Source organism: Sciurus carolinensis, chromosome 14, assembly GCF_902686445.1.
Source record: "Sciurus carolinensis chromosome 14, mSciCar1.2, whole genome shotgun sequence".
NCBI classification, from domain to species: Eukaryota; Metazoa; Chordata; class Mammalia; order Rodentia; family Sciuridae; genus Sciurus; species Sciurus carolinensis.
In genome coordinates, this window is record NC_062226.1 from 46,586,400 (window position 1) to 46,609,412 (window position 23,013).

Below are 23,013 nucleotides of genomic sequence, written 5' to 3' on the forward strand. Positions count from 1 at the left end.
AGTCCATATTAACCCATTGCTTCTTTGCGTGTGTGTGTGTTGTTTGTTTATTTTTGTTTGGGGTTTGTGTGTGTGTGTGTGTGCATATGCATGCGTGTGCTGGGATGGAAGCTAAGGCCTTTTTCATGCCAAGTATACCCTCTACCACTGAGTTACACCCTTAATCCTCTTAACCAATTTTAATTCTTTCCAAAATTAAGTGTTTTTGGTATTTAAAGCTGTGATTGGGGTCCACAAAGCCTTATCACTTTAACCACATATGTAGTCATTTTACATATAAAAACAGTATCTAGTTGTTCTGAGAAAAGAGAAAGAGAAAAAAAACACTCTGAGGTATTGCTTTATTTTATTTGTCACAGTTAAAATGGATCATGGTCTATACAATTAAGTATGCAGAAATAAATAGTTACATATAATTCTAGTATAAGCCTTATGTGGGAATAAGAAAAAAAACAAGTTATTTTCAACTGAACAGATTTCTTTACATAATTATCATTTTTTGCTATTGTTTTTGGTTTTATTATTATATAATTTTCCTCATGAACAATTACTATTAAATCTCCTTCACATGCAACACTGGTAAATTTCAGAAAAACAAAATCCAACAGCTTTTGGATATCTTCACCTTTCATTTTTGGAATCTGGTTGGGTGACTAAGACAAACAGATGCTTCTTCGCATCATGCAAAGATTCAAGCAGATTTGAAGCTCAATGCAAATGGAACTGCATATTCATCATGCTCCCCAGTTATAAATGGAAAATGCAATAGTGACCATGTTGATTAGCCCTAGGCATCTGGTACTCAGGATCATTGTGAGGTTATAAGAATGTTTTGGTGTCCTTGATTCTTGAAAAATAAGAGATGGTAAAAAGAAACACAAGCAGTCTATGAAACAAATAATTCAGTAAATATTAATACCAGCATCTACACTCATATTAATTTCCTTTCATATGCATGTATAAGAGGTGATGTAAACTATTAGATTTTTTCCATAAGGTAACTCAGTGTTGTTATAATCTATACTTCCCCTCCTTATTCATATAAGAAAATAAGTTATATTTTTTATTCTTATTATGAAATGATGCTCCTGTTACAACATCAAACAAGAGTCTTACCATGATTCATATTTTCCAAGCAATTGATTATGATGTCAAATAGTGATATAAAAAGAGTATGCCATGGAGTTAATTGTTATCAAAACATAGCTTTTTCACTATTGTAACTAAAGGATCTGACCAGCACAATTACACAGGAGGAAAGGTTTATTTGTGGGCTCAAGGTTTCAGAGGTCTTAGTCCATAGTGGGCCAGTTCCATTCCTCAGGGCTCAAGGTGAAGCAAAACATCATGGCAGAAGAGCAAGGCAGAAGGTAGCAGTTCACATTATCAGGAAATAGACTCTACTCTCCAGATACAAAATGTATACCCCATAGCCACGGCCCAATTCCTACATCCTCCAGCAATACCCTACCACTTCAATTAATCCTATGAGGGATTAATTCACTGATTAGATCAAGACTCCCAAAACCCAATCATTTCTCCTCTGAACCTTCTTATCTCACAAGTGAGCTTTTGGGGGACACCTCACATTCAAACCATAAAAGATAGTGAGTGAAAAAAAAAAAAAGAGTCAGATGGTAGAACTTTTCAGTTTATATGGTTTTCATATATAATAAGTAGACAAAGAAAAAGGAAATCGATAACATTATTGCTTACTAGTAAGAATAGTATATGTAATAAGTTATCACCTTCATCTCAAAGCACTAATCTCTAGGATATACAAAGAACTCAAAAAACTTAACACCAAAAAAACAATAACCCAATCAATAAATGGGCTAGGGAACTGAACAGGAACTTCACAGAAGAAGAACTAAGAATGGTCCAAAAATATATGAAGAAATGTTCAACATCTTTAGCAATTACAGAAATGCAAATTAAATCTACACTGAGATTTCATCTCACTTCATTCAAAATAGAAATTTTTAAGAATACAAGTAACAATAAGAAAAAAGGTACACTCATACACTGCAAATTGGTGCAACAACTCTGGACAAGTATGGAGATTCCTTAGAAAATTTGGAATGGAACCACCATTTGACCTAGTTATCCCACTCCTTGGATTATACCCAAAGGACTTAAAATCAGCATACTACAATGACACAGCCACATCAATGTTTATAGCAGTTCGATTCACAGTAACCAAGCTATGGAACCAATCTAGGTTCCATTCAACAAATGAATGGATAAAGAAAATGGGTATATATATACAATAGAATATTACTCACCTATAAAGAAAAATGAAATTATGGTATATGCCAGTAAATGGATAGGACTGGAGAATATCATACAAGTGAAATAAGACAGTATCAATAAACCAAAGGTCAAATGTTCTCTAATATATGAATGCTAACCCATAACAAAGGAGGGTAGGGAGGGGGAAGTATAGAAATTCATTGGATTTGACAAAAGGGGAATGAAGGGAAGGGAGGGAAGATGGGAATAGGAAAAACACTAAAATGAATGAGACATAACTTTTCTATGTTCACATATAAATACACAACCAGTGTAACTCCACATCATGTTCAACCACAAGAATGGGTTGTAATTGATTGAAAGCTGTGTATGTACAATGTCAAAATGTACCCTACCGTCATGTAGATTTAAAAACAAAAATAATTAAAAGATATCTAAGATTGTTTAAATAAAAAAGATTTCATGGAAAACAGATTTTTTATTTGAAGAAAAATAGAAATCATATTTTAAAACAACCAAATATACCATGGAATATGGATATACAGATAGGAGGTTGATGAAAGCAATATCTGTATATTGTACATAAATTGAAATTTGTTCTTATTCTTTTTTTTAAAATTGAGACCACGCTAAATCATTGTTAATGTTTTTACACTAGGTAGCATGTAGAGCAAACATAAACAGTCATGGTTATGTACCCTCAAAAATAATGTGAATACTTCTCATATCCCAACTATCTCAAACATAGATATGACAATGAACATCATGAGATTTGATCTTCTTATGAAAAGAAAATATACACTCCCATTTTACCAGGAAGTTATACACTATAAACTTCTTTGCTTCCAATTTGATAATAAAGTAGAAAGACAATCCTCCCCTACTAATCATCCAACTGAAGTGAGCATAGAAATAGAGTGAGAGAGCCAAGATGGAGGCCAAGGTCAGGACTTTTCATAGATGCTGACTATGAGTTAGCATAGTCAGCATGAGGCTGGACTATGGAGTTAGGCCAGCAACTCTGTTTTTCTCCACCTAAACTCCATTTTGATGACCAATTTGAATACCTAATTCTGAATGAAACTTCAAGCTGTGTTTTCATTCCCATGTTTTCAATACATGAAGATACTCATTACTTTAATACTGCATAAGAAATGAAAATTTTTGTTATTATACATGCTAAAAATCATGCTGCCTGATTTCAGATAATCTCCACAATAGTCCTGTGAAATAAGTATCCTTAGCTCAGAGATATTAAATAACAATAAAGATCTCACAAATTTTAAACATCAGAACTTGGATGCAAACAATTACTCTAAGGCCCCATTGCTTTCTCTGCTATAAATGAAAGCCAGAAATGCTACCTACCTATTTTATTAGGCTCAAGGTATATATCATACATCACGAGTCAGAAAACTTTTTCTATAAAGGGACACATTGTAAATATTTTTAACTTTGTGGGCCAGATGGTCTTTGTCACAAATACTAAAATTGCTGTTATAGAATAAAAGCAGCTATAAACAAATGAACAACATAGCTATATTCAAATGAAACTTTCCTTAAAATATAAACAGTAGGTCAGATTTGGTCCATGGGATATTCATGAAATGTTCAGTTTGATAAACAACCTAGCAAAAATTATTTCATCAATAGCATATTCCTTAACATTGTATAAACAGCATGGTCAGCAGGATGGTCTCAATGACATTTGTAGATCCAATTCTCAAACTTAGATCACAAATCACATTCCCAGCATGGATGGCACCATAGAGCAGAAGCTATGCTCAGTACATCTGAGGGTAGTCTGGGAATCACTATTGAACTTTCTCATTAGAGCAGTCATGCTTTCTTATACATTGTAGAACTACTTCTTGAAATCAAATATCAAGACAGAATGGTGAGCAACATACTAGAAATGGGTCTGGGTTGGGAAAGAAGGGGAAGATATACATACAATACATCTGTGGATTGATGATTAGCAGACACATGTCACATAACTGCCACACTAACCATTAAAAATTCATCTGAGAATTTTTTACCAATGGTCATCTTTATCATATACAAGAAGTATATTCACTTGATGGCATTGTTCAGAAGTTTTGTCTCCATAACTGAAATATTTTGTAGAAGAAAAGAATTACTAGCCCAAGTAAATGTTTAGTTCAAAGGCAACTGACCATAGGAAGACTCACCGTCCCCATTTACCTCTGATGACCTGGCTTCATGTCCATCTTTGTCTATGTATTGACTCTATGATTATATATATATATATATATATATATATATATATATATATAAAATATATATGAATATATATAAAATATAAATGAATATATATGAGTATATTATTCATCACTCTATATCATACATCAGATGTGTGGATTCTAAGTGTTGATTAATATTAACAACCTGAGATATAATGTAACATTATTATATTGTAATCATTTTGTGAATTTATTCCATATCATTAATATAATACTGTTAAAGTTCAAAACTGGTCACTTAGATTTCGCATGCATACTTTTCTGAATTTATAGTTATAATTACATATATTAAATTTGAATTTGGGATTTATAAATTTAAAAACTTAAATTTAAGACCTTTTAGGCCACATTACTCACAATGTTGAAATTATTGTGTATGTATGTGTGCATGCTTGTGTATGTACCCTATAAAGCAAGTTTCCACTGTGCTGTTTCTCCTGCCTCCTTACATCATTTTGTACTGATTTCTGGCACAGTTTCTTAATGAAACATGACATGTTTAATTAACCGCTTAATGGTATTCATCTAGGATAGATTAGAAAATCCATGAAGGTAGGAACCACATTTGTCCTTTTTCCTGCTCCTTACTATGTTCAGACACCAGCCAAAATATAAGATGTAGTAATCATGTAATAAATAAATGTTAACAAATAAATAAATGATCTTGTCCCCCCCTTAGGTGAAACAAAGGTGAAAAAGGTGACTCAAACAATCTTTACATAATCTTCAGTTAATACCTTATTTAATTTCTTCACCTACATTTTTTATTTGTTCTTTTTCATCATACCCGACAGTAAAGTACATTTTGACATATTTATACAAACATGGAGTACATTTTATTCAAATTAGGATCCCAGTCTTGTGGCCGTACATGATGTGGCAATTCACCACAGAGTATGTATCAGTGTACACAGGAAAGTTAAGTCTGATTCATTCCACTGTCTTTCCTATTCTCCTCTTTACTTACTTTTCTAGAGACTTATTTCATTTTATAGCCTGGTTTGTATGTGCATTTCCTGAAGAGTACTGATGGCACATCCTTTCAGATACACACCAGAGTAGAGAACATGTTCATCCAGATCCCAAGCTCTGTCAAAGTAAAGAGTCAGTCTTCAGCTGTTGTCTTCTTAGCTCATGGTGCTGAAACTGCTCAATCAAGCATCTGATAGAATATCAAGTAGATTGCCACTTTGGGCTATTGAATCTATAATAATATTTCTATGTATTTGTATAGCAAGCATTTATACTTATATTTATACTTTATATTTATAAATGGCACTTTCATAACTATTGTCTAATCTTAACCTTACAGGGCAGGACCTGTTAAGAGAATCAGACTACTTTTTCTGTTTCACACATGAAAGCAATTTAGGGCTACAGAAATTAACTGGAAGAGGTGGAACAAAATGTTAGACCTTGAGTTTCCTACATCTCACTTCATTCTCTAGTCATTGAATAACCCTGTGCCATGACCTAACTGTCATATTTAAGTTCAGCAGCAGAACTACAATTAACCACTTATTTCTATAATTTATAAGAAGACAGAAATGCTGAGGATTTAGCCCAGCTATTTAATGATCTGATAAAGGATCAGGGACAGCATCACTGCCAGGTAGACACTGTGATACAGTGCAAAGATCAGAGGCCTTACCTTCTAAGACACATCTGAAACACATCTGTGTTTTGTTTCAAGGAATAAACATAATGGTGCAAAAGTAGGCAGTTCAGCCCGACATTCTTAATATCCATGTCATCCACATTAACAACTGGAATCTGATCTGTGTGCATGGAATTGTGCATTAAACACTGAGACTTGGTTGTGTGGCCTCCTGATTAAAGGGAATGACTGATATTATTTTGGCCAATGACTGACAAAAAATAAAAAAGTTGCTTTGTAATGACTGTCTTGTAGACATTATATGCCTTGTTTTCTTTTACCCTTCTATTTCTTCCTACCTAACACTTGAACAGGAAGGTAGAACAGCCATCTTGTGACCCCAAGGGTATATGGCCTCATGCTGAGGATGGTGGAAAGATAAGAGAAATCCTAAATCCATATTGTATCATAAACCTAATTCACTGCCTCACAACAACCTTTTTTCACTTTTTGTAACAAAAAGTAAAGACAGTAATTGTGTAAGTCATTGGGGGATTTTTCCTTTTCATCCAAATAAAATTCCTATCTCATAATTTTCTTTTATTCAAATTTCTATAAAGGACTACATAATATATCCCGAGCAACACAACTAGATTAATATTTCTTTAATTAAAAATGAATAACCAATTTAGTGAAGTTCTCTGGGTTAGTGACTATGCTGAAGACATGACTTAATCATCAGGTCAGTTACTGGTGAAGCCAGGGTTTGCATGCATTCAGGTGTGTCCTATCTAGAGTAGGACCTCTTCCTCACAATTCAGGCTCCACTGTAGCATGAGTTTTACTTCTGTGATTTGACAGTCAGGTGACCTTGCCAAACATAGATCCCAGGGCTTAATTTGACATGATATAATTAAATCCCTATATGTGTGTCAGGTAGGACTACTATTATCACATTTTACAGAGGAGGAATGCAAGATTTGGAGAGACAGTCACTCCCGAAGCATATGCTGTGTACATTCTGCTCTACTTGAGTTCAAATCCATATCTCTAATGACTACAAGATGTTGCCTTGATTTTATATATAGAATATCAATGTCCAATTTCTGCTCACAGAAATTTGAGTACTAAAACTAGAAATTCTCTTTAAGTCTAGGTGCTTATTTATAAAACAGCCTCTTCTGGTTGAGGATGAGCCCTTGCTTCATCTTGTTTCCACTCCACAACTCAGAGACCCAAACTGACTAATGTCATGAAACATATAGTCTGCTATGAAGTCACTAGTAATGTGACAGATTTCACACAGCTTAAAGAGGTCAATACATTCTACAGTGTATTCTCAGCAGTTTCTCTGTGGTAGACACTCCATTTGAAGAAAAGTCCTAGTGTTAACCCTTTAACCCCTAGGGGTGAGAATAAATCAGTCTCTACTCTCGAGTACAAAAGTATCAGACTTCTCATTTCATTCTTTTTAAATTCTTTCATGTTAAGGCAACAGCAACATTTTTGTTTTCTTCCCCCTAGCATTTGGAATACCCACAATCTAGGATACATTTCTGTGGATTTAGAGTCTAAAATGTCACCACATGCTGTGGCTAATAATAACACATAACAATAATGGCTGTGAAAGTTCTTTCACTGTCAGCTCTATTTTTATTTCATTTAAAAAATAATAATTCCAGTGCCCATTGCTGTGCCTCTGAGTATATTTACAAATCAAAGCCATACTTATGTATATGCTTTTTATAAACAAAATAGTAACATTCAGATCATTCAGATTATCAAGCTTCAGGAAAAGTAATCGCCTGGGTTGCTAGTAAAGAAAAACACTGATTTTTAAGTGGTCTATCATTAAAGTAGAATGCCAAGAGAGTACACTCAGAGACTCAAAGAAATCGGTAACCTTGGAGTCTATCTGGTTCGACTTGCGTGTGTTGTATTAGTATTTCTTCTTTCATGACCACATACAAAAATGCATAAAAAACCTCCACAAAATGACTATTTATTTACTTCTGTTGATGGGACATGTATTCTAAGACAGTCAGTTCCATTTTTAAGAATCTTTAATTTGATGCAAAGTGCTTTTCTTTTCTTTTTTTTTTTTAACAAGGGATTTAACCCAGAGGCACTCAACCGCTGAGCCACACCCCCACTTCTTTGGAATTTTTAATTTTGAGACAGGGTCTCACTAGGTTGCTTTCAGCCTCGCTAAATTGCTGAGGCTGGCTTTGATCTAGTGATCCTCCAGCCTCAGACTCCTGAGCCATAGGGATTACAAGCATGCACCACTGCTCCCGGCTATTGTTGGTTTTATGTTGGAATGGAATCCTACTCCCCAAAGCTCCTGTTCAGTAGCTCTGTTTCTGGGATCTTCTACATATCATCTTTCAATTAATTTAAGATGGCAACCATCTCTTTAGGTCTCAAGACTTCTTTATTATGTTAAGCCTACTACATATAAAAACTGTTTAAAAAATCCACAGTGTTTAAGTCAGAACATATTGACTCTACAGAGAATGATCCATGTTTAAAAATAGCTATAATTCTAGATAAGTTTAAGTATAAGCACCTCTGAAGTAAAAATGGACAATTGGCCTCAGTATTTTTTCTATAATGCCCCTTATAGAAGAATGAGGATGGTTTGGGTACCATCAGGGTTTTCAGTACTAACCATCACACAAATGCTTCATCCTGTCTGACAGTATGACATGGGATCCCCCTTCAACCCTTTCCCTCCTTCTTACTTCTCACCTCCTTTTTGGAAATGCAATTGGTAGATCACTGCTGCAGCACTTCAGTGTCTGCCTTTTCTTCTTCAGAATATTTTTTATTCCTAATATGCACTCAAATAGGAACCAGTTACTACTACCTGATCTCTCAAATCAAATTTTATGTTACACAACCCTCAAAATAACATTGATTGCTGTGTGTACGACTTGTAAAACATTGTTGTGGTTGACTTGTCCCCAAAACACTCATATGTGAGACAATGCAAGAATGTACAGAGGTAAAAAAAAAATGATTTGGTTATGAGAGCCTTAACTAATCAGTAGATTAATGTACAGATATGGATTAACTGAATTGTAACTGTAGGCTGGTACTGTATATCTGGAGGAAGTAGGTCAAAGGGGTATGCCCTTGTAGTGAATATTTTGACCCTGGTGAGAGGAGCTCTCTCTATGTTACCTGGCTATCATGAACTGAGCTGCCATCCTCTGTCACATCTTTCTGGCTCATCTTGGGCCCAGAGTTATAGTCAGTTGACCATGGACTGAACTTCTGAAATTGTGAGCCCAAATAAATTTTCCCTCCTCTAAGTTGTTCTTGTCAGGTCTTTTGGTCACAGTGATGAAAGGCTGAGTAAACAAACATATTGACCATTGCAATTTCACATTTATTCAATAATCATTTGTCTATCCATCTAAATTATAAAACCTGTGGGGAAAATAGATTGGTTTTATTTTTTATTATATACTCTCAACACTGAGGTTAAATCTTGGTTTATAGTAGATGGTAAGTAAGTTTTTGTTGAATAAGAGATTGAAAGAATCACTGGAAGAAAAGTTAAGCGAATTTTTCAGAGAAGGAATGGACAAATTTGTGGCAACAGATTTATTAAACTAAATAAGCTGAATCTAACTGCCTCTGTGTATGTTTGTGTGTGTACACACATGCACATGTTTTCAGATGTCTGTGAGTTAGGAAGAGGAGGCTACATGGGGACAGAAATGTGTCATAAGAAGCAAGTTGAATCTCTCAGTATACAAGTCAGAATGTAGAGAAATTGGTAATATATCTGAGTTAGACATTGTTCACTCTTGGTCCTCTCCTGGCTGTCTTTTCTATACTCTTGTAGAAAACTAGAGATTTTATTCTCTAGAAATCTGAATCAGAGAGGTCCATACTGAGACATTCATGAGTAAGTGGGAAGAGTGATGGTGAGGGATGTAAGAGATGAAATGTGAAGTGGGGTAAAGTGAACATCTATGAAATTTCCTGCACTTTTCCTAGCATGCAGGCTATCAGGTTTAGGATCTCCCAGTTCAGAAACTGAAAAAATCCTACTTTCAGGTCCTTGGAGAAGGAGATGTCAAGATGGGATTAGATGTGCAAGCAAGTTAGTAGAGAACGCACAGTACGGTTATATGGAGAGGAACAGGAATAGACCAGAGGAATTTTCAGATAACATATAGAAGCAGCAGGGGAAGGAAGGAGGATTGGAGAGGAAGAGTCTCTGACTGCAGTACAGTTCTAAGACAGTTGTGATCAGACTTGAACCAAAGTCACTCTTTAAGGAAATGGGTAGTGTATATTCACCAGTTGCTTAGTTCAAGAATATTTCACAGTGTTAATTATCTGGAGCAGCCTTAGAAAGTGTAGCCTCAACTCAGAGGAAGATGCAGAAGAGAAGCAGTTATGGCCACCATTCTCCTATGGACCCTGTGCCAGGAAATTTGAGCAGTGAATTTTCTCTTTTCTTTTTTCCCAAAATGAAAAATGAACAACCTCCTTTAAAAACTATATTTAAAATTGAAATTCTTTAGGAAAGGACAATAAGTACCTTCTATGGAAACATATGTATGTAGAGAACATCCAAAACACATGAGTGGAATTGATATATACTAAGCACAATGTGTGATATTTCACATTTGGAGAGAGAAAGAGAGAGAGAGGGAGAGAGAGAGAGAGAGAGAGAGAGAGAGAGATCTATAAATAAATATGACAAACAAAATGGTACCTACTATTCTCATTGTAGGTATATAGGTGTGGATTATGTCCTTTTCTACATACTTTAAATGTTTAAAAATTTGGTGTTTCATAAGAAAAAGAAAGATATGAAGGAATGTAATAAATAACATGTTTAGTGAATATTATACACTGAATAAATTAGGAATACAAGTTTCATGTATAAAGGAAGAGAGAAGAATGAGAAGATGAATTATTAGACTTCACGATGTCCATCAGGTAAAAAAATCTTCCATATCAAGATGGATTTGAAATATAATGAAAACACAAGAAGCTAAAGTAAAAAAAGTGAAATAAGAACTTTGTCCCTCACCCCATACAAACTCAACTCACAGTGGTTCAAAGACTTAGGCATTAGAAACAGAGACACTACGCCCACTAAAAGAAAATGTAGGCCCAAATCTTCACCATGTTGGCCTAGGATCTGACTTCCTTAACAAGACTCCTGAAGCACATGAAGTTAAAAAAGAATCAACAAATTGGATGGATTCAAGCTAAAAAGCTTCTTCTCAGTAAAAGAAAACAATAACATAAAGAGAAAGCATACAGATTGGGAGAAAATCTATACCACATGACCTCAGATAAAGCATTAATCTCTAGGATATATAAAGAACTCAAAAACTTAATACCAAAAAAACAAATAACTCAATCAATAAATGGGCTAAGGAACTGAACAAACACTTCACAGAAGAAGATATACAATCGACAAATATATGAAAAAATGTTCAGCATCTCTAGCAATTAAAGAAATATAAACCAAAACTATGATTTCATCTCACTCCAACCAATATGGCAATTATTAAGATTATAAACAACAATAAATGTTGGTAAGGATGTGGGAAAAAAGGTACACTCATATATTGGTGGGATGCAAAATGGTGCAACCATTATGGAAGGCAGTATAGAGATTCCCCAGAAAACTTGGAATGGAAGCACAATTTGATCCAGTAATCCCATTCCTCAGTTTATACCTTAAGCACTTAGAATCAGCATACTAGAGTGATGCAGTCACATCAATGTTTATAGCAGCTCAATTCAAAATAGCTAAACAATGGAGCCAACCTAGGTGCCCTTCAACAGATGAATGGATATAGAAAATGTGGTATGTATGTATATATATATATACACACACACACACACACATACACACACATATATATATGATAGAATATTACTCAGCTTTAAAGAAGAATGAAACTATGGCATTTGCTAGTAAATGAATGGAGACTATCATGCTAAGTGAAATAAGTCCAACCCAAAGGCCAAAGTCAAATGTTTTCTCTGATATATGGATGCTAATTAATCTGCAATATGGGGTTGGGGGCAATAGGGAAGAATAGAGTTACTTTATAATAGGTAGAAGGGAGTGAAGGGAGAGGAAGGGGTATGGGGATAGGAATGATAGTAAAGTGAAACAGACATTATTACCTCATGTACATATATGAGTATATGATCGATGTGATCCTTCAATATAATATAATCAGAAAAATGATAGATTATACTCCATTCATGTATGATCTATCAAAATGTACAAATGCGTTTTATTGTCATGTACAACTAATTAGAAAAGATTAAAATTAACAAAAAATAGAAGCTAAAGTAAATTTTAAGTCAGAAAAAATTAATGTTTTGGACTTCAGCTATTGTGCCTGTCTGCCATCTATCCCCTCTTTTATCATACATACATACATTAATCATCTAATTTTGCATAAAAATAACATTCCTCCTTCTCTCACAGTCCATATGATTTTGGTATGACTAATGCTCTCACCTTTACATAATAGAATACATGTGACTCAGACTGACAAATGATGGCATTCCATTTCCAGGCTACAATATTTGCTCAGGACAAACACCTAATGTAATTAGTACAATGATATTGTAATCTGATTTGTTTCATTTTTGGAGAGGTGAGGTTAAAACTTAATTGGTATATTCCTAAAATTACAGAAATGCAAGTCTTGCCACTACAAAGGGAGAAGTAACCTAAAGCTAAAGGTCCTACAGAGGAAAGTCAAGCTAAGAGAAGGGGAAATGTTGGTGCCTGATAGTAATGCTTAGATCTAAATCCATGGGTGCCTGAACTAGAAGACTTGAAGCAACGAGTCAGTAATGTTTTGTTTCCTTTTGTTTTGTTTTGTTTTTAAATTGAAACAGGTTTAAGCAGAAAATTCACTAAGGTTTTATGTTACTGAATAGAAGCGATGTATTCAGATCCTCCACAGTGCAGAAAGGATAGAATTAACAGGAGGGGAAGAGAAAGATAGTGTATTTATGTTAATATCTCTATATTTTAATATGGACAATGAAGTTAAATTGTAAAGTAGATTAATCACATAATAAGAGTACAAGTACATTGTAATCTAAAATACATAGTAAAATATAATATGATGAGAGAAGAAGGAAAAGGATATGAAGAACAAGTTAATATTTTAAAATTAGCATGATATTCTCTAACTCCTACAATATGTATAATTAGAAAAATGAGAGATTATACTCCATTTATGTATGATCTATCAAAATGTATAAATGCATTCTACTGTCATGTATAACAAATTAGAACAAATAAATCAAAAAATGTTTTAAAATTTAGAGATATAAAAGTAAACAAGGCAGATACATTTATTGTAGAGGTAGTAGCATCTCTGGTGGTAATTTGGTATTATTTTCTGTTGAAAATTAAAATGTTCAACAATTTATCTTAAAAGTTCTCTCTATGGATATACTTGGAAGTATATAATAAAGTTTGCAAAAAGTCTGAAAAAATAATACCCAAATATGAATCCATAGAACATATATTAAATAATTTATACTCTAAGGTTATTATAAAGGATGAGATCATTCTAATAGAAACCATAGGCAATAATATCAAAGTATATATTTAGAAAGAAAAAATAAAGGGGCAGAATGGGACATAGAAAGTGCTACAATCAGAAAAAAAAATCACTACAGGATAAAATATGAAGGGAAACATTTTACCCATTTATGCTTTTGACTTTTAAATTTGATATTATATGCCAAATTAGTCACTCTAAAAATTAATAAGTTTATTTTAAATTTGAGTAAAATAGAAGACAAGCCAGAATACTTCAGGAGTGAGACTGAGAGGGTACGGTGAGCTAAGATGGAGGACAGGGAGCATCAAATGCTGTTGCAGAACCCAAGAGAATTCTGAAGAAGATGTGATAATTCAAAAGAGGTAAAAAAATATTTCAATTTTTTAGGGGGGACTTTTGCAATGGTCTAATAAAGCAAATGTGTTTTTGAATAAATTGCAGTACAAGGACAAGTGGCAAAGAAGGAGGAGCACATCTCTCATTCCCCAGGGAGCCAGGCTCACAGGGAAGAACAGAACACAGCACCAGATCATCCACAGGTGATGGGAAGGAAGAATTATGGGATGCTTCCCCTGAGAGGGCTCAGTTCAATCCCAAGCCTGGACAGGAATTTAAGTGGACATATAAATACATGAAAACAGAAGAATTTGGACCCAGAGCTAAACTGAATACTACATATGCAGTTTTACTAATATAAATGTTGCCTTCAAAAAGACTTAGGGGTGAACACAAAGCACATCTTTGGTTCCATCTTTCATACTGAAATGGGGGAACAGCCATTTATTTTCACATTAAATATATTAATTTTCATTTTCCTCCTCTTAAATCAGGTATTGAGCCCTTCTTGTTTTGTTCACACATTACTGAGTTTTCAACACACACATTTTTCAAATCTCTAAAACCCAGATAACAAAACAGCTTGTTTGAAGAAAAAAAAAAGTTGGTTTGGAAGAGAGTTATTTCAGATTATGGCTAAAAGAGCTGTTCTCTAAATGCACGAGTGCCCATGGAGTACAAAAAGGTGAATAAGCTCCCTGACAGCCCACTCTTAAGCAAAAGAGAGAAATCTGCCAGTTAAGTAGAGGAAATAGATATATATTTTTTAATCTAAATTTATTCCTAAACCATTCTCTCAGGGTAACACTAGTTATTAAATCTCTAGTTACATTTTGCAATTGAGCAAGACTTGAAGTGAATGAGCACAAGAAACAAGAATTATAATTCCTTTCATTCTGAAAATGTAATTGCCTCCAGTGCACTGTGCTCTTTACATGTGGATTGTGGGCGGAGAGCTGGTTGGATATATGTCAAACTTTCAGCTTAATATTGTTTTATTGGTTTTTACTATTAATGCATGTTTCTATTCTTAGTCATTTGCCAAAGTTTAAATCGTGGCTATAGTAAGTTCTGCACATCAAACTTTTCAAAAAATGCTTCTTTTTCAAATCATCATGAGATGCACAATGAGGTAAGGGTGGGGCCCCATTGTGCACATGCGTGAGAGAAGCCTGTCTTCTACTCTTGCTGCTTAGGAGCTTCTATCACGGTTACATTAAAGGTATCAAAATATTTAAATTCTTCACTATTCCCCTTTTGTTTGAATAACTGTAGAAGACAAGTCACAGATATCAAAATTAATGTCTCACATGTTAAAAGAAATACTATTTGAGAAAATAATGATAAATCACTTCAAAACCAGAATACAGAATATCTCTTACATATGTCATTTCTTATCATGGGGCCCTTGATGCATATGAATTCTAGGCAATGATTTTTACAGTAACTTAGGGCTTATGATATTAAAACCGTTTTCCCCATACTGTCCTCTCACTTGCTCCTAATGGTACAGCCAGGGCTGTGTTCCCTATGTGATTTCCTCATCATTTTTCCATCTGCCACTTTCTGTTACTGTCTCAACTATTGACTAGGAACAGAGAGCTGTTACTATCATATTCTCTTTCGCAGCTACCTGGAAATACTAAAATCCTGTCTTACCTCCTTTCTTTTTTGATAAAAGTATACAGCAGACTCCATAAAGATGACAGGATTTCCCAGGGGGTTGAGAGAAAAAATTTTGTGTTATTGCCTAAATAGAATGACCTATAGTGTGCATGCTACTGGAGAGAAAATAAATTGGATGGGTTAAAGTTAGTAATACCTAAGTTTCCCAGTTCTCCCTCCTTGTCCCAAAAGATGGTTTGAAGGAAATAAATCTATACACCTCCCAGATTATACGATGATAGTTTGATGGGTAGAGAGAAAACAAAAGATATAGATTTTGTTACAACAGAACCCAGAAAAAAATTATGAAGAGCAGTGAAAAAAGAAATCTTCATTATTATTCTCTGACCCTGTTATTCTGGGTAGCATACATCAATAAAGGAGATGGGAAGAGTTTTAACTTTTTACAATTCACACATGAAAAGCGCTTTTCAATTCCTATGTAAATATTTGTTAAACAAGTTCATAATATTTAAGGTTGTTTGCTTTTCTGACTGTTAATAGCTTTAGAGTTGTTGGTGAAATTAAATAGGATTCTAAAGGTATTATAATCTAATATGGAAAAAAAAAGCAACGAGAAAAGGAGGGAAAATTCACTAAAAGCAAATGTAATTCTGGACACCTGACATGATGTGTAAACACACTTCCACTAAAAATGAGATAGCCAAAACAATTTTCATTAAAATTAAGGAATGGTGTTTTCTTCACAATTTTTTGTTCTTTATTAGTATTTAATCCATTCAGCAAGTGTTTTTGAGTCCCAATTACATTACCAAGAAGCAAGAATCAAGTATTTCTATTCAGAAAATGGTGCAAGCAAGTGGTGCTAGCCAGTTTCAATTCAATAAAAACTACCTATTCTTTGGTTTAATGTGCATTCTGATTTAAAAAAAAAAAAAGTTATTTACCTTCAGACTCTCAGTCTGTTATCCATTATTCAGTGCATTTTTCTTCAACTGATGTGATGTGAGGGTCATTAAGAGTTGTATTTTCCCCAAAGTTGGCTCTTTTAGTTCTTGAGAAACTATGTAAATAAAAATAAAGATCTCAAAATGCAGTCAGTGTTTCTTGGTCATTTATTTATCAAGTTTGGTCAAGGAGAAAGGTACTCTGCTAACCTGAATAGTGGAGAACTATTCTTACCTATTTTAACTCTAAATTCACATTTTACATAAGCATTTACCCCTTGGCCCAGGTAATGAAATGACAAGAGGAAGGGATGGGTCAGGGAACCTGTTTTGACAAGAGGAGAATGTTTAATAGTTTTATAAATGATTTCTTATGATATCTTTGTTTCCACACACTTAGGGGAACGGTTTCAATTATAATTCACGTTGGCAATTAAACTTTTCATGAAAATTTACCCAAAACTTGGAAACGGACAAAGCAATAAAATTGGAAGTATTTTTCAATACAATGGTGGGATTGCCTGATGTTCTAGGATGTGTACATCTGAGTACAAATTTACCATTTATTGGGATACTTTGTACTTCTTTAACTTAGGGATTAAATTACAGAAAACTGAGAGCATACAATTCTTGTCTAAGAGCCTCACAAATAATCCTTGACTAAGAGCATTACAAATGATTCTTCAGCAATAGTAATACAGGTGATTTTTAGACTAGAACCCATATATTACCACTTCTTGTCAATTTAGCCATTCACCAGTGATATAGCTATTGGATAATTTATTTTCGCATTTAATAGACTGACAAACTAAAAATACCAATTCCTCAAATTCTTCTTCAAACAAGGTTTAACATCTTATTGATTCTTTAGTTAAATTAAATCTTTGACATGTTCATTTTATATTGTTATGAGAGTCATGTTTTCAACTTTTTTGAAAATTATACTTTAACATTCCTTCCAGAAAAAGTCTTCAACTAATAAAATAGCCCTCTAGTGATGAGAACAGGAACAAAAGACTGATTACAGGAATACAGAATGAGTTGGCAGGCAAATGGAAAATACTTAAATTAGAAAGCAAAGCAAAAGCTACTGAATTACTCTGTAGTAAGTTGCAAATGGTAAGAATTGTGCAGTCTAAAGGGGATAGTAATACCTCCATGAGATTATTGTTGATAAGCATGTGACAGTGACAGGTAATTTTGAACAAGTAAATAAGCAGAAAGCAAGAACACTCTTCTGTTTGGTTCACTTCAATAAATATCAGTTATTGATGCTCAGTACATTTCCAGTACTGTGCTCTATCTAGGGAATTCCAAATTCTCTGATACAAGGTCCCTAATTTCAAAGGTCTAAAAGTGACCTTAAATAGACACAAATATAATTTCAATATGATTAATGTAATAAGAGGTCTCTTTGAATCTAAGCTGAATTTTAGAATAATTGGAACATGTGAATTTGACAGATTTAATCATTTATTTGAAAACATGTGGAAACAAAGATGGTAAAAGAGAAATCTAATTCACTAACTCCTAAAGTTGATAGGAACAACAGTGTATATAGTCTGTGGTGTCTTCTCCACAAACTGGACCTTTAAATGTAGTAAATCCATTTCATAAGAATTAGGATGTTATTTAAAATAATGAGATATTCAAAGTATCATTATCAAATACTAAAAAAAAAAAAACCTTTCAAATACCATAATAAAATCATTTCAAAATTTCATTTACACCAATGGAAACCAATATTTGAAAATACTGGTTCAAGTGACTAGCTTAATACATATGTGTGTGAGTGAGTGTGTGTATTCAATGAATGAGACAATTTGACAGTAAACTGAAAGAATGTTTGCAGATATATCTTTGCATTACATTTTAAAAAATTATTTTACTTTTATTTTTATTAATAGAGGAAATAAAGGAATCCAGTGTCTTAGGGCAGCACAAGAATCTTGGAACTCTATAACACCAAAATAGTGAACAAGGCAGGCTCCTTATGGAAGGCACTAGTAAAATATAGGAAAATGGCTTACCATCTATCCCCACTGATTTTTTGATATAGGCATAAAAAAAGAAGAGACAGGAAGAGAAAGATGAAAGCATTATTTGTAAGTAAACATGAAACATTTCCAGGAAAAACATTAAGAATTTAAGAGCATAGGTTTCAGGTTAGAGAGAACTAGATTCAAATTGTCCTGTCTCATCAGATTTGTATAAAATTTAAACATTTTGCTTCAGTTCTCTTTACCTGTGCTTCCTTATTTCTCAACAGAGGATAATGACACTACATACTTGTCTCTTAGTTTTGTAATGAATATTAAATTTGAAAATGTACATCACACATATATATATAGTGTCAAGCACATATGTCAGTATGTGCTGATTAATGCTAGTCATTATTTTTGATAATATAGGACTATTTTGAAAGGTGATAGATAATTTATTACATATTGGTAGAAACAAGAACTATCAAATTTTGATTATTATGATTTTGTTTATTTGTGGAGGTTTCGTGAATCTTAGGAATATCTGGATTGTAGTGATGCTAAGAAAGATGTGGAAACAGGATGCTTAGATTTTCTTGAATAATGGCATTTAACAAAGAGTTATTACAATCCAAATACAAGAATGTAATATCCCAAAGCAATTCACTTTTATATCTAAATCTTTAAAGTATCATTTAACATTTGTACTATTACTATAAAATATGTTTATGTTCCCAGCATAGAAGGAATATATCACCCTATCATGCCATTATAGTTTCAGTCAGTCATTTATTTCCAATTCTTGATATTGACTTCAAAAATATCCATTTTCAGCATAATCTGCTGAAACAGTAGGCAGACTAGTGGAAAGACCCATTACAGATAGGTCTGATTACAACTGGGAGATTATAGAATTACATATAGTACTAGAAAATACTGAAAAATAAAAACTGTAGTTCTCACCACGCATTCTATCTTATAAATCACCAAATGATAATGTGGTAAGCACCTCATTTATTCCTCTATTCTCAGCTAAAATCTGAGTTCAAGAACAATAGGAAGAGATTAATTATACATTTCCACCTGAGAGTTAAAATAAAGGGTAAAATTCTCTGAAGATTATTCCTATTGCTCTACTGTCATAAAGATTTTCCAAGCCTGTGATGCACCAAAAATTTTGCTCAAAAGCATACACATATTTGAATACAATGCTGCAAAAAGTAAGACACATAACACTTAAGTATGCTGTTCAAAACCACTGGAAACACAAAAAATGCTAGATCTAATTGGCTTCCTATTCTCATGTTTATCTTCCTTCAAATGAAGTAGAAGAAAAGTAGAAGGTACTTGGGTCTTCAGGTGAAAAAATAATAATGATTCTTCTTGGCAATGTATTGAAGCTACAAAAATCATGCTCCTAAAGCTAAGAAGCAAGATAGGATCTACATGGAATGGCAGGAGGGTTCTTAGGAATGTTTCAAGGGGTTCTCCCCAAGGTCTTTTAGTTTAAAATAGAGAAATATAGGCTGTTTTTCTGTTTCTCATCCTTATCTTGAATAGTTTGGGGTTTCTTTGATGTTTTGCTATTTCTTGATATCAAATTTTCCAGTATTCCCTTTTTCAGTTATTTTAAATATTTCTATGTTAGAAAGGAATGAAAAGGTTACTGAAGTAGGGTGAAAAAATATGCTAGGACAGCAAACAAGTGTATTTCTCTCAATATTAGAAATGTTCAAAAGAATATTTCATATACTTTAATCCAAATTGGATAGCACATTTGCAAAACCAACAGTTCAGATCTGGTTAAATTTAAATACATAAGAAAACAGAACCACTTAAAGATAAGCAAATTAATTACCATAAAATTACTCTGGTATTAGACATTACATTAAATTTGACTACTAGATTAAAAAATAATTCTCTACTTAAATATGAGCTTTCCTTATCATGATGGTGATTCTTTAGACAAAGGCCTAAAACAACTCAATTAAAATTTTTTTTATGCTAGAAAAGTTGTCTTTGGAATATTTGGAGAGTACATTTCAGAGAACAACAGATAAACTCCCCATCCACGGCCAGCAGAGAGACACTATATGCTTTCTTGCCACTTAACTATGTCATATTTTTGACCATCCCATCACTTCTGAGAATAGCACAGTTATGTAAAAATATCTTCATTATTTTCAGCTTTCTTGGCTCATTGCTTTCAGGGCTGCTTCCTCTGATGTTAGTGAGTTCATGAGGTTTCCTTTTGCTCTCTTAATGTATCTACTGAGTTTTCTTAACAGGATAAGAAGAAAAAAGTCAAGGATTTAAGAGGGGGAGAAAAAACCTAATATCCAGATAACAGCTGTAGAGATAATGGAGGACTAACTTTTTTCATTTTTAATCACATGAACTAGATAAATAATTTAGGACTTTAAATATATAATGCTTTCAAAGAAGGGAAATGGACCAAGTTTCCAAAGATATTGACTCCAAAGTGCTATATGGAGTGGCAAAGTATTAAATTTTAAATATTCTGATCTTAATCTTTACATTACAGACTATCTGTGTATTGATTGGAACAGTTCTTTCTTCTACCAAAGGCCATTTATAGATATCACTAGCTGTCATTCTGGGAAATGCATTATTGCACTATCATTATCTCCCCACATAATCAAAATCTCCCTGAGTTTGTTTTGTATGCTTTTTAAAAAACATAAGGCTGAAATATTGTCCTAATTTTTATAAAGAAAAGTCTTTGTGTATTGATTTTTCATTGGATTATTATAAAGACTATTAAATTTGATTTTGAATATTAAATTTGGAAACCTATTGCTACTATAACTTCTTTAAAAGGACAGAGAGTGAATTCACATCGTTAGTTCATCCTCCAAAGGAGAAAGAGATTATAATAAACTTTTGTCTCTGGTGCTATTAGAAAATGAAGATGTACAATGAAATGATTTCTGGATTTGTGTGATGAACACACATACCTTTAAATACTGAGACTTCTTTCTTAAGAAGGGTTTGAATTAATGTATCTCACAAGTATTTACAATTCTGATTATAGCATCACATATAAGCCTACTGTAGCAATAAATATGCCTACAAGTAGAAAGGTCAATGGATCAATTTCTTTTTTTTTTTTCCTTTGCATGAAACACAAGCACCATAGAAAACAGGAGCTGCATTAATTTGTCCTGAATCCTTAGGGCTAAAACAGGTGATGTTTCCGTGAGCATCAAAATTTCTATGTGCTAAAATAATAACACAATAAAACAAAAAGGAAAAGAGAGACTTTTAAACTTACAAGCGTGTTGAAAACTTACATAAACTATGTTTGGTAGCAATAAGATCAAAAGGATTGTCACTGAGATGATAAATTTGTAAATTTTGTCCTTTGCCAAAACATATCATTATCATCCAAGATTTTTCTCTTCCCTATTCCAGTCCTGACTCTAACTTCCTCATCTCATTAACTTGTTTTTCTCTTTTGTCATGAAAACCTTCAGGGGAACTTTCCCTGATCTTCCTGACTGGATCACATGCACTCTGAGATCTACATAATCCTTCCTTGTTATATTCATCACAGTCAAAAAGCCATATTTATTTCTGTTATTCTTTTATTACTTTCCCCAACACTTACTAGATTGACTATAAGCTAAAAAAGGACCAGAAAATATCTCTCCCCACCTCTGATCCCATTCCTTTTGTAATCAAATCTCCAAAGCTAAGAACAGTGCTTGACAGCAATCAAAGTAAACTCATTGGATAGGTGAGCAAACAGATGAAGAGATAAAGCAATGAAACTGAATTTCAAAGACAGATTATGAACAATTAAGTCTTTCTACAGGTCTTATAAAAATAGGTTGACCTAACTTGAAAAGTGAGACCTCTAGGCCAAGCTATAATTTGACAGAATGGGAAGTTGAGGCCAAGAAAGTTTATACTGATGACTAGTGACAAAAATTGTTGGCACACTGTCTTATACATTAGTAGCAATTATATATTTATATACAGATTTATTGTTCCTTTCACAAATATTACAAGCATATACACCCTCAATTACTCAAAAGGACTTCCTTCTTTAAGAAACACTTCAATAAATGTATCTCCCAATTCTTTCTTAATGTCTAAGCATATTTTATGCAAGTGTGAAATCCAGTGGTGAGGGTATTTTAATACCACTCTATCTGTCAATAATAATATGTATTCAATGTGAAATGAAGATGTTTATTTGTTAAAATCCTAAATGTCTGAAAACTGTATTACCTTTACAATCTTTTCTATAAGCTGCTACCACACTCAAAGAGAAGCAGAATACTTGCCTGACAGATCTAAAATTCCATATATTTTAATATATGCTGCTATCCAACTTTGTGCCAACTAATACATTTTAAATAAATGTTTCATCTTCTCTCTGAGCTAGGAGGTGATTTT